This window comes from Clupea harengus, chromosome 20 (assembly GCF_900700415.2).
Source record: "Clupea harengus chromosome 20, Ch_v2.0.2, whole genome shotgun sequence".
NCBI classification, from domain to species: Eukaryota; Metazoa; Chordata; class Actinopteri; order Clupeiformes; family Clupeidae; genus Clupea; species Clupea harengus.
The window spans coordinates 17,063,249-17,076,287 of NC_045171.1; the positions used below are offsets into that span (position 1 = coordinate 17,063,249).

Genomic DNA, 13,039 nt, shown 5'->3' on the forward strand with positions numbered 1-13,039 from the left:
TCTCTCAACAGTATGGCTCTTTGAGACATATGGCAGGCTGCAGCGTTTGCACTAATAACGTAATGAAGATTTGAACAGGAAAAAAAGCAAAAGTGCAAACTGGGGAAAGTCAAAACCGGCAAGATTTTTCTATTAGTAACTGGCGTGAGCTGATGGTCTATTGCCAGATTCAAAATGAAATAATTTAAAAAAAACAAAGAGGAAATGATTTCTAAATTATCTAGCGAAAAGCTATACTTTCTCAACTGTGTCGGCATCCAATGCTGACCTAGCCATCACTCACTGACATTTGCAAATGCGTAATGCTCAACTTTAGCCACTTTGTAAACACAGAAGCTGTTTTCTGCATTGCAATGCTCAGTGTGAGCTTTTTAATTATGGGTTGGAGCATGATACTGATGGATTTCAATTGCTTAGGAAGCACATTTCATAAGAAACGCTGCCGGCTGTGTTGACTGAGTGAATGAGCGAGGATCAAACATGGATTATAGGCTTCTGTTTCATGCCTTTCAGCTTAATGGGACCAATTCTTTTTGGGATTCTGAAAGACATTGAATAATTATAATGTATGAAAAAGAGTCTGGAGTGCTATGTTCCACTTTGCCCCAGGGATTTCTATTATTTGTTGATGGTGGACTTAAAAAATAGAAAGAAAATAGGAAAAAAAAAAGGGAAAAGATGCCCATTGTCTGCGCAGTAGTTACTCTCCTTATCTGTAATTACTTGTCTAACATTGTCTCACACCAGTGATGAGATGCTTACCGGTTACTTTCTTCTTAAACCAAAAGGCTCTGGAACGATGTGCCCGAGGAAATTAGGTTGGCTTGAATTCAAATCAAGTCAAGTCAAGTCAAATTTATTTCTAAAGCATATTTAAAAACAACTCACGCTGACCAAAGTGCCTGTACAATTAAATCACGATAAAATATCAAAACAAATAGAAAAACAGAAACAAAACAATTAGATCACAAAAAAATCAATTAGAAAACCAGAAGCAACACACTCAACTAAGCATCTATATACACATAAAAGAACAGAAACACCTCTAACAGAAAGCAAATATACAAATTATCAATTAAATCAGGGGGATCCAAATGCTAAAGAATAAAAGTAGGTTTTGAGCCTGGACTTGAAGGAGTCAATAGAGGGGGCTGGTCTTATAGAGAGGGGGATGCTGTTCCACAGTCTAGGCCTAGGGCTGCAACAGCAAAAGCGCGGTCACCCCTGGATTTAAGCTTAGATTGGGGGACTGCCAGGAGCCCTAAGTTGGACGACCTGAGGGGCCTGCTGGTGGAATAAGGGTTTAAGAGGTCTGTGTTATAAGAAAGGGCCTGCCCATTAAGGGCTTTAAAAACGAACAGGAGCACCTTAAAATCAACCCTGAACCACACTGGAAGCCAGTGGAGAGAGGCCAGGATAGGGCTAATATGGTCTCTTTTCCGGGTACCGGTCAGGAGCCTTGCAGCAGCGTTTTGGACTAGTTGTAGGCGGGACAGGGACGAATGGCTAATTTCAGTATACAAGGAATTGCAGTAGTCTAGCCGGGAGGATATGTAGGCGTGAATGACCATCTCAAGATCTTTGGGTGACAGAAAAGACTTGAATTGTCTTTTATTTCCTTGAAAATAATCTGTATTGTTGAATTTCTGTATTTGTCTTTTAAAATCTGGTGATTATTTTAAAACGGTCTGTTTTTATTTTGCTGTCTCTGTGGAGCACTTTGTAACATGAATATTGAAAAGTACTATATAAATATTTGTATTATTATTACTATTATTTGTATGCGCCCAACCTGCCAGTAGGCACTCTGGTACATTGAGTAGAAAACACTGCTAGACACAAGTAAATAAGCAGCGGGCTTTCAAGTCAAACAAAGTTGACCATAAATGCACTGGATTGTGTTCTGTCTGTCAGTTGAGTGAAATTACAGGGTTCAACTATTTGGGAGAGACATTTCTGCAAGCTTTTGCCCTGGCTGCCTCAGTCGGGGGCTCAGACATGAGTCATGTTTCATGTTTAAACTTCCGCCGTTCCACTTGATTATAGCCTATCACAACAACAATGCACCAAGGAAGGAGCTTTTTCAAATCAGAAAAGACCATTTCCTTTTAGGTGTAAATTCAACCCCTCTTTTCTTGGACAGAATGATGCAATTTTCTAAGATGTCTGAACACTGCACCCTCTGAAGACTGGTACAGACAATGGAAAACAAAACAAAAAAAAGAATCCCCAAAGACAACGGCCAATAGACTGTGGTACAATTAGAGGCATCCTCGTCAATGTCCTGTTTTGATGTTCAAAGACCAAGTATGACCAAGAGTGTCTCCTCGAAGCTAATTTACTTTCCAGAAGGTTCTGCATCAGCTCAAAGACCTTGGCACAAAGACATTGTTTTTTACGATAGACAGGATATTACTTAAATGTATCAAATAAATCCCCCAAAACACATGTACCTTTTTATGTTCAAACATACATGAAGGGCCTGTGGGAGCCAGGTGTCATTTAAGCAAACTGTAAATCTACAGTAATTTGTGGGCTTTGTATAGACCTGGATTGTGTCAAATAGAGAACAAACCGAGTGGCCATTAAAAAGATATGTTGTCCTTTGAAGCTGATCAAATCCAAACTCGGTGAGGAGTTCCCCCTTGACAGTCCCAAGAGTTTATTCAGAGAAAAGAGTGACAGATAGAGCAGTGAAGAAAGGAGAAGGTGGAGAAAACAAAAGGAAAGGGGAGAAACATTTCATAAAGAGCAAGTTTGTCCGGCAAATAAACCTATCCTCAAGCCTTAAAGTAGTACAGTAGAATCTACCATAGACGCATTGATGATGAACTACCATGATTTTACTGAAAGCATGTAATAACCTGCATCTAATCCACTGGTGCCCATTTGAACCCAAAGGTGTATGGCAGTGAACCACTGCTTAATGTTACCCAAACAGCAACAGCCATTAAATGGCCTGATGGTTCAGCTCACAGTATTTGTTTAATTGAACATAATAGCCACTGAATACATAATGGGTCTGGGCATAAAACATGTTTTTTCATGTGTGTGAGGAGTACAGATGCTCTGTGTTGTCAGTGATTTCTTTGATAATTAGAAATAATACAAAAAGCAACTTTTCACTTTCAAACCCCGCACAGCATTCATCTCACCCCTCCACTCTGCTCTCTGCCCCTGGGTAAAAGGTGGGCGCATAAAGTGTTAGGGGGTTGTAATGACCCCGGCGTGATAATGGTGATAATGGTGCCTGTCCAGCATGCAATGCAGCTAATTGGTAACCAGACTTGTGAAAAGGGCCAGTGGTGGACTGTGTGACTGGTCACCCGTGTGGCGGAGCGATAGCCTGGTGGTGTTTGCGAGGAGTCGACAGCTGCAGGCTCCAGTCACTACAGCAGCCATCAACACAGCAGACACCTGGGTGATTGGTGGGGGGAGGGGCAGGGAACGGGTGTGTCTAGAAGGAGTGTGTGTGTGGTGGGGGTGGGAAGGGTGTGGAGTGACTGCTGTGTGTGTGTGTGTGTGTGTGTGTGTGTGTGTGTGTGTGTGTGTGTGTGTGTGTGTGTGTGTATGTCCTTTCCAGGAGTGCTGCCCCTATATGTGTGTTTATGTAGCTGTCTGAGTTTAGCTGTGGGTGTGTGTGTGTGTGTGTGTGTGTCTGAGAAACATCCCCATCCCAAGCAGGGGGGGTTGGTTGACTGACTTCATAAACAACGGTAAAAGAGGAAGCTGTCCACCTTCTCTCATGGAGAACCTCTCCTCCTGAAGAGAAGAACAGAAGCTCGTGGGTCAGGTCCCCCTTCTAAGACTCCATGAGAAGCCTGTTCTGTGTTATCAGTAGTGTCCTTCTGGATGCCACTCAAACACTCAGTGTGTTTACATGATGGTATAATTCGAATCTTTGCTTAGTCGGACTATGCTTTCTTTCGAGGGTAGGTGCTATTATCCCAATATACATGGCAGTGAATAAATCGAATCATTGGCCGAAAGCATGTCATATCCGATACGATAGGTAGCGCTGTTTTTATTACAACTAGTGGTGATACAGCCCTTTCCGCTTGACCTCTTCACCACTACCAATAACAACAACAGTTGATTGAGCATGAATCGCGTCTGTTCATCGGTCCAGAAATGCGTGTTGCCTCTTGGGTTGTTTGTTTGTTTGTTTGTTTGTTTCTGCCAGGCCGATGTGTTTATAAGTTACATTATTCAAAGGTGAAAGATAAAAGGCGAGAGAAACGCACGCACATTCACACACGCGCGCAAATAATGGGTTACAGCCTAAACGCATTGCCCTTCTGCCAGTTGCATCAAATTGTTTTAGTACTTCTTCGCTGTCGATTTCCAAATCTGTGTGAATATTCATGAGAGCAAGTCCAGTCAGTCTTTTCGTAGATAGATACAAACCTTCAGGACGCAATGAATGTTTGGCTAGAAATTTGCCGAACTTTCCAGGGCTTGATAAAGTTCACTGCGTAACTCATTTAGCTGTTTCCAGCTCTGTATCTGCATCGTCAACGCTGGGCATTAGTTGTCTGTACTCCGATTTTATAGTTTCCCCATTTTAATAAATATGCGTTCATGATATATTTTTCTTCTTCTCGCGTAGCAGAAGGTACGCACAGTGCGTACGGCTGCATGCGCCACTGGAACTCTGTGCAATTAATACAATACATAATAGGCTAATTGATACAATATCTCCTCGTTTGAGTGTGGTTGTTTGAGTGCAATGGGAGTGTATGATCGATGTTGTCTATAAAGGTATTTAGGTAAAGGTATTTACGGGAAAATATCTCGATCCACCTGTCACGTCTCTGTCTTTAGAGGGCAGCGCCAAATAACTGAACACAACTAAACTCACGCGTGCCTCGCGGCCACAATACCAAATTTCATCATATTTGATAGAATGAAGGACATATTAGTTGTGAATAGTATCACCGAGTTTGATAGGTATTGGTCAGGTAATAGCCGAGTGACAGCTGATTTGCTTTCTGATTTGACAGTACTAATTCGTGTTTTTTTTCAGCGCCAGATAACTGAACACAACTAAAGTCACGCGTGCCTCGCGGGCACAATACCAAATTTCATCATATTTGATAGAATGAAGGACATATTAGTTGTGAATAGTATGACCGAGTTTGACAGGTATTGGTCAGGTAATAGCCGAGTGACAGCTGATTTCACAAGCATTAACTTTAAACCAGAATATTTTAACGTGCCGGCATAGTCGCCCCGTAATGCCGTGCAGCGGGCGCATACTGTTATACTCTGTGATGCACTAGCTCAACGACGTTCCCTATATGTTCCTTACCGTTCTAATTACATGTCGTTGTTCTGTGTTGGGACAGAGCTTATACAGGTGGGTGACGGTAGCACAGTCTGTTCGTGGTAACTTGCACCAGGGCATAAAGCCCGTGCCATTGTGACAGTGTGTTGTGTTTTAGTGTTTAATAAAAAGCCATAACAAATATACCACGCTTCCGTGATTTGTTACAATATAATGGTCTTGCTTCTATAATGTATAAACACGTAGGTTACAGGGTGGGTGTGGCAGAGAGAGAGAGGGAGAGCGATGATGCACACGGATATATCAGATTTAGCGACCGGAGCAAAGTTATGTTGCTGTAACGTTGAACTCTTTGCAATCAATAAATACAGTACTTAATAGGCTAATTGATACAATATCTCCTCGTTTGAGTGTGGTTGTTTGAGTGCAATGGGAGTGTATGATCGTTATTGTCTATAAAGCAGTGTTTCTCAAACTTTTTCAGACCAAGGACCACTTAGCCAATAAAAAAAAATTCGCGGACCATTTAACTAAATATCCCCGGAACAACATGCCTCCTACCCAAGACCTGGCGCCAGACAATTGTTAGCGCACACATGATTTTCGCGGGTGGGCTCTCCTTTTGTACGTACCAGTAGGCTAGTTATAGATATGACAATGCGCAAGGCAAAGCATCTGGAACCCTGCTCCATGCGTGACTTGGTTATGTTACAAACTATAGTTCGCTCACAGCCTCATACTCCCATCACACACTCAGACAGACATCACAAAACACAACGATGCGCATACTGACCGCAGTATTTCACTACCAACAGTAGGCTAGCCCACTGGCATTAATACAGCCATCCTAGTAGTCAACTTTTCATAATTAAGAGCTGTCATTATCCAACGTCACACAACACAGAATATAGCCTAGTTATCATCTTGCTGTCTCAGCGGGAGAAAAACACAGTGTTTTGAATGCAACTCCGCGGCGAGATAATTCCCAAATGAGGCTGAACCACTTTCTCCTTGTCTATGTTAGAGGCTTTCTCATTTAATTTTCTTTTCATAGTTCCTGTCTTAAGCCACCAATCCATGACCTTGTTAATAGATTAGGCAACTCTTTATTAGATTAGGCTACTACTGGCTGTGTTCTCTTCGTTCTGAGTTGTATGTTAGAAATGTCGCAATAATTTACTTGTGGCCGTCGCGGACCACACTTCATCATATTTGATAGAATGAAGAACAAATTAGTTGTGAATACTATCACCGAGTTTGAAAGGTATTTGGTCAGGTAACAGCCCTTTGACAGCTGATTTGCTTTCTGATTTGACAGTACTGCTGTGTGTTTTAAGCAAATAAAATGTGGACTGTTTACAAGCGGGCACCTGCTATCGTTGATTATACAGTAAATACGTTGTGAAATGAAACAAAAACACATCACAGTTAAAGATGTATTAGTATTGATTGATTCACATCGATATGAATGGATGACATGACTAACAAGTGGTGGGAAATTAATATGAAAGTATTTGTTCGGTGAATTAGCGCGTTCTGTCCAAACAGTCGCAGTCAACGTTTTTGTCAACACTGGCACCACATAAGTATCGTAATTTGAACGTCCTTATACGTTTTTAAGGAGGGGTTGTAAAGGTACTCATATCTTCGGACCTCTTCTGTTATGTTTGTTCATAGTCAACAAGAATAAGCTTGTGAGACAGTCTGCAGGATATTCATAAAGTATGTTAGTATGTACAGTTGAGACAACGTATCGTCTCTTTCGTCTTCCGGGTCACGACCTGGCAGGGAGGGAGGGAGGAGGGCGGCGGGATCTCAAGCATGCGCAAAGACGCAAAGTCCAGTTCCTTATCCAATTCACCGTTACATGCCGCAATAGTCGAACTATCAACTGGATCGGATCGAGTTATCCAGGGGTGTTAGTCCGACTATGTGCGGTCCGACTACGATCCGACTAAGGTGCTTACATGAAACGGATAATGCGATTTCAGTCCGACTAAGGCAGTTATTCGAATCCATGTAACCACGGTCACTGAAGCCCTGTCTGACTGATGCAGACACAGGCTCTCTCACGCTAAGATACTAGTAATCAGTGTTTCTCAAGTTTTTTCCACCTCCATTTATTTTGCCCCTTCTTATGACTTTTTAATCTTTGTCAGAGTCACGGGAGCAAGCTGAGCCACATGTCAAATGCCCAAATAACTAACTTAACCTCTCAGGGGAGCGAGCCAAGGTGTCACTGAGAAGCATGGTCCATCACTCGCTCAGGGTGAAGGCAAAGATAACTCTGACAGGTGTCAGAATTCCTTCCCCATTTTGAGCACTTCCATACTCTGCAGGGCTTCATAAACCATATACCGCACACTCCTTGATGTCTCCTGACAAAACAATCCCTGGAACATTATATGGCAAGGTGTCCTTGCTCTGCAGCCTAAACCATGTAAACACGAGCGGCTCTCTCTGTTCGACCGGAGCCCAAGGTACAGTGGGTGCATGGAATGTTTCAGCATATGTGCTCTCTGTGGTAGGCGAACCCCTGACCTCCCTGATGCCAGATTCATGCATGTCCAGCAGGGTGGCATGAGCAGGACATGATCCGAGGCCAAAGACTATAGGCACCATGACAGCATCTATGTAATGTTGCGTATTTACATGGTCTATACATCCAGTGCATGTCTGGATGTTGTATTGCGTGTGTGTGTGTGTTAGTGTGGGTATATTATATGTATGTGAGGAAATTAGAGGGTTTGTGTGTGTGAGAGTGTGTGTGTGAATATGTATGGGAAGAGGAGGAGGAGAGAGAGTGAGTGTATGTTTGTGTGTGTGTGTGTGTGTGTGTGTGTGTGTGTGTGTGTGTGTATGCAAAGAGACCTATTATCAAAAATCTTTGCCAACTAATAAGCCAGTTTGCTAAAGTTTTGTAGGTCATTTGCTATATTGCTTCAGCTCAAACTGAAACAGTATCCCATCTGTCTGTTTTTTAAAAGGGCTTTCCGTTACGACACACCATTCACGGGCTGGCATACTCTGTATCTCACAGTTGGCAAACAGTGCTACTAATCCCTCAACATTTTTATTAAAAATGACTAAAGGTTTTCGTGTAATCATATGCGGGTGGCTCTTTGCCTTTTTCTTCGCTCAATGCCCTCCAGCTAGCATTTCATTTCTCATTTATTTATTTTATTGTAAGAAAACGTCATCTTCAAAGTGCACTTCTGTGGTATCCACCTGCTGCCAGTGGACCCATGCCCACCTTCTGTTCGGGCTTATTTGTGGGCCATGAAGACACACCGCCTCCCCCCAGGTCCCTGTACCCACCGTGCACATGTCCCACATAGCTTCTTTCTTCCATGTAGGCCTCCTCTTTTCAGGTCTTCAGCTGGGGACTGAGGACATGTGTTGGCTATCCAAAGTACATAAATAAGACCTAAGTGAGGTAGTTAAGAGACTGTTAACGTCTGATTAATTTTTTTCTACCCACAATCCTCTGTAGACATCACTCTCTGAGTCACTTGTTTGAGTGTCGCACGCCACTCCGCTCACCTCACTCGACACGCGGCAGCTAACTGGAGCATGTTCAATGATCTCTGTTTACAAAACAGTGAGACAAAGACCATGGGCTCCAGGGTGTAAGTGGCAGCATGAGAACCAACAAAAGGTAAATACTTAGCTATCTCTCAAAAATCACTTGCTAAATCCTCCTCCTTAGGGATTATTTCCCCCTCTTTAGGGATTATTTCTCTGCAATCAGCCACATGATCCTAAATCAATCTATGCATTTTAACTGAAAATATTCTTAGGATTTAAGTTAATTTTGTGGATCCAAGTGTGTCCCATCATTATTTGTTTACATTTGACAGTGCAGAGCCATCAGTATTTCCCATGAAAAAAACCACCCATCATTTTTCACACAGTTTTTGTTGGTCTTACTCAGTCCCTACCAGTCATGCTCATTAATAACGTGCTCCATTTGTCTTACATGTGAATCTCTGTGCAGGGCACTAACCATCAAAAAGTCTTGTTGCAACACACTCTCCTGGAGCACTTCCCTGGCCTGGGCCCAAAAAACAAACAATGTGAGAAAGAGAAAGAGAGAGAGAAAGAGAGAGAGAGAGAAAAAGAGAGAGAGAGAGAGTTCCACAATCTGTGCACATGTCCCTGGAAGGAAGGAGGGAGGGAGGGAAAAAGAGGGAGGGACGGTGTCAGTTGGATGTAGGCGGAGTGATGGGACTCCTGAGGGAAGAAGGTGTCTCACTCACACTCCAACTCAGTCCTCAGGAGTACAACAAGTTAGCCGAAAAAAGTGCTTTGGGAATTTCTTTGGCACAATGGGACACTGGAGATCAAAGTCCTTACCGTGCCGGAATGCCAATGCCACAAGAGCATAAAGGGCCGGGAATCTAGAGCCGAAAAGTTTGCTGGAAGAGCGTTCTCAGGGAGCCTCAGGTAAGTGTACCTCGCTGGCTGTCAGCTGGCGGTTCACTGCTTCAGCTGTAGCCTCTTCTCCGGTAGCAGCTTCAGTTCTCAGGGCTAAGCCTACCTGCAAAGTCCTGCTTTGGAACCAAATTAGCATGATAAGGTGTGCTTCCCTGAGACCTTGGGTAATATCTAGATTGGGATGGGTAGTTGGGTAATATCTGGCGGGGGGGGGGGGGGGGGGGGGGTGCTGTGGGGGTGGGTAGGTATTGAGGTGCCACTGAATGAAAGACACTGAGTCACAGTCAATGCATGGCACCTTGTATGGCTGGTTACTTTTGATTTGAAAATGTCATTAGCATTAGAAACTAGTCCAAAGTTTATGCATTTTTTTTAAACAAAACGATTTTCTACTTTTAAATTTAAGTCACCAAATCCATTAAGAGTTTAATGAGGTTGAATTGGAATGAAATTTACTTTTGTTAATTCATATATTGGAATCATCAACACATATTGTATTTTCTCTAATCAAAATGTATTGTGAGATGGTAATATAACTCCGATGAATGATACATGCACTTTCAGATGTAAAATGTTTGTGTGGGTTTGGCTGATTTTGTTCACGTATAAACATTCTAACCACTAGAAATATCAGACAAGGTTTGAATGCTGATGGTTTCTGTGCATCCCCAGAGCATGGGCTATGGTTACCCAAGGCGGTGATCCGAGAGCTCATTCCACCCTACGATCACACACACACACAAACACACACACACACACACACACCCTCTGTGGATATTGTCTTGTTCCTAATGAATCAGAATTAAGCCATTTGGCCTACCTGTTCACTTTGAAGACCACTCCCAGCAATTTGGCTAATGGCCCCCTGTGGCAAAGGGTGTAGGCTGGGGGCCTTCCCGGCCCCTATAACCATTATCAGAGAGCAGTCAGAGATGGTGCAGACAGTTGAATGGTAAAACCTCTATACCACTGAATCCCTTTTTAAAGTAACAGTGCCTCTGCAGTTCCCAAGTGACTGTGAAGCGCTTTGCAAATGTGTCTGCGTGTGTTGTGTAATCGTATGTGTCCTAATGTGTAATTATTGAAAAGTCTATTCCAACATTCCACTTGTTTAGTCAGTTTTAGTTTAAGGCTTAACAAACATGAATCTGCATGCAGAAAATGTACCTTTAAAGCTTGTTAATACATGCACGCCATACTGTAAGCTTACAGCTCATCCTGGTGATTTAATTCGAAATGTTTTATCGTTTGGAACTGCAAGCCTGAACAGATTAGTTTCTGACTAAATATACTGTATGCCCAGTCAGCATGCCATAGTACTTGTGGCAAAGATATACATCACATACAGAAATAAACTGGGGTCTGTGCAGGCGTGTTTCATCCAGCTAGTTTCAATCTGGAAGGTAAACTGACAAGACTCAAGGGCCATGCCAGAGATAACCATCTTGGCCACTCTGACTTCCATTCATATATATTATTACCAAAGGCACAGCCAACACACAGCTGGAGCCTGCAAAGGCTTGTGGGGCCTTCACTGAACAGTGATGTATGGGACAGAGCCCAGAGGTTGATTGGATCCCTCACATGGGTATGCACTGGTAACAGGAAGTTGTTCATAAAATACCTGTGGGGGGTTGTTGGCCCACAGAGACGTACATGATGGTTTTCCTCTAGTCCTCCAGGTGACTTATGTGTGGGAGACAGTGCTGATTTACAAGTTGCCTACACACAAATCTCTCTTATCAGGAGCTCAAAAGTGTCCGGAGATTAACACATCTTAGAGCTATGGAAGTAATGAAGCACAGTTAAAGAAAACAGTGAACACTGCTGTCATTGTTGGTTCACTGAACTGCAGTTCAGTCGTTCATCATTTGGAAAACCAAAAGTATGAAAGCAAACAACAGCAACACAAATCCAACCCAAGTATTACACACAAATACACTAACATGGGCAAGCTACTGAAGATGTTCAATCAAGTTCAATCAAGTGGTGGACAATAGTTTTTTGTTAAGGCTGGGGGTACTTAGTGTTGATTTACACTACATGTATTACATATCCTACTGTACATAATTCCTGGGTGTTCAGGATGTCTAAGGGTCGTGTTCGTTTTCGGAAATAGTGGAGAGTGAGAGTGAGTGTAGGATCGTGTGTGTAGACTTGTGTGTGTGTATTTGTGTGTGTGTGCGTGTTGCGGGAGGGCCTTCTCCGAGGCTGAGCGTGTGTGTACAGGTTGTCCTCTCCACGGTGTTTAACTCGGGGCATGACCACACAGAGCAGCCTCTACTAACAGACCCCACTGACTCATATGGATTTCACAACTAGCACTAACGCTTCAGGTCCTCAGGCCGGGGAAACAGGATAAGCTAATATGGGTACTAACATACAGGCATGAGACACAATGAGACACAGCATTTCCCCAGAGTATCACATCTAAATGTTTTGACCTGGTATACAGTGCAAGACTTTTCCCCTTTTGAACTAATATAAATTATATTCCAAGATAGTTCGTCATTTTTCAATGAATGTATCTTAAAAAGGTGTTTAAGTTCAACAATATACAATTTTTGAGGATTCATGAAATAATCTGTTGTAACCATTGTCCAATAACTCTTAACAAACACAAAGTGAGCTCAAAAAGTCTGATTCAGTCTTTTTCCTCCAGTTAATGTCAAAGCAAACTAATTCTTGTCCCTGAAAAGAGTTCATCAGAATTTCACCAATCAATTCCACTCTGTAGTCATATAATGTCTCCCCACATGCATGCACACACACACACACACACACACACACACACACACACACACACACACACACACACACACACACACACACACACACACACACACAGAGAGAGAGAGAATGCCGGAATACACAGGGTCTCTAAACATCAGTTACACTGTAATTGAACAAGCACATCTCTGACGAACAACTTAACGTGCGTTGTGTTAGCGCTATTGTTAGCGCTCGTCCGCCTCTCTCCACAGTTACTCTGTTTCCTCCACTGTCCCTGATAAGATTGGCTATAACACATGCAGTCTGATGCAGTCAGATAGAGCCAGTCAGGTCCAGTCCAAACATGTAAAACCTAATCATGACCAGATCTTCTGTGCCACTGCTAGAGGTGGCCAGGAATGCTCCATGTCCTCGGAGGCGTGAACTCATCAACAGCAAAGACTTATTGTTAACTACTCACCGTCCAGAAAGCTGGTGTCCTTTTACGCTAATGAGCCTGAAGCACAGATAATTGTCCTTTAGTGAAGAAGAACAAGTATCAACTTATTTTGAGGAAGAGCTGTGCAGATTCTTAAGCTTATT

General features: G+C 42.8%; 1 protein-coding gene across 1 annotated transcript in view; it reads left to right on the forward strand.

The window, feature by feature from the left end:
• Nucleotides 1-9,250: 9,250 nt before the first annotated feature.
• fat2 (FAT atypical cadherin 2) overlaps nt 9,251-13,039 on the forward strand; it is a 53,295-nt gene continuing 49,506 nt past the window's right edge. Inside the window, exon 1 of the mRNA XM_012834344.3 lies at nt 9,251-9,733. The gene's annotated coding sequence lies outside the window, so the exon portion shown is untranslated. The remainder of the gene's footprint in view (nt 9,734-13,039) is intronic.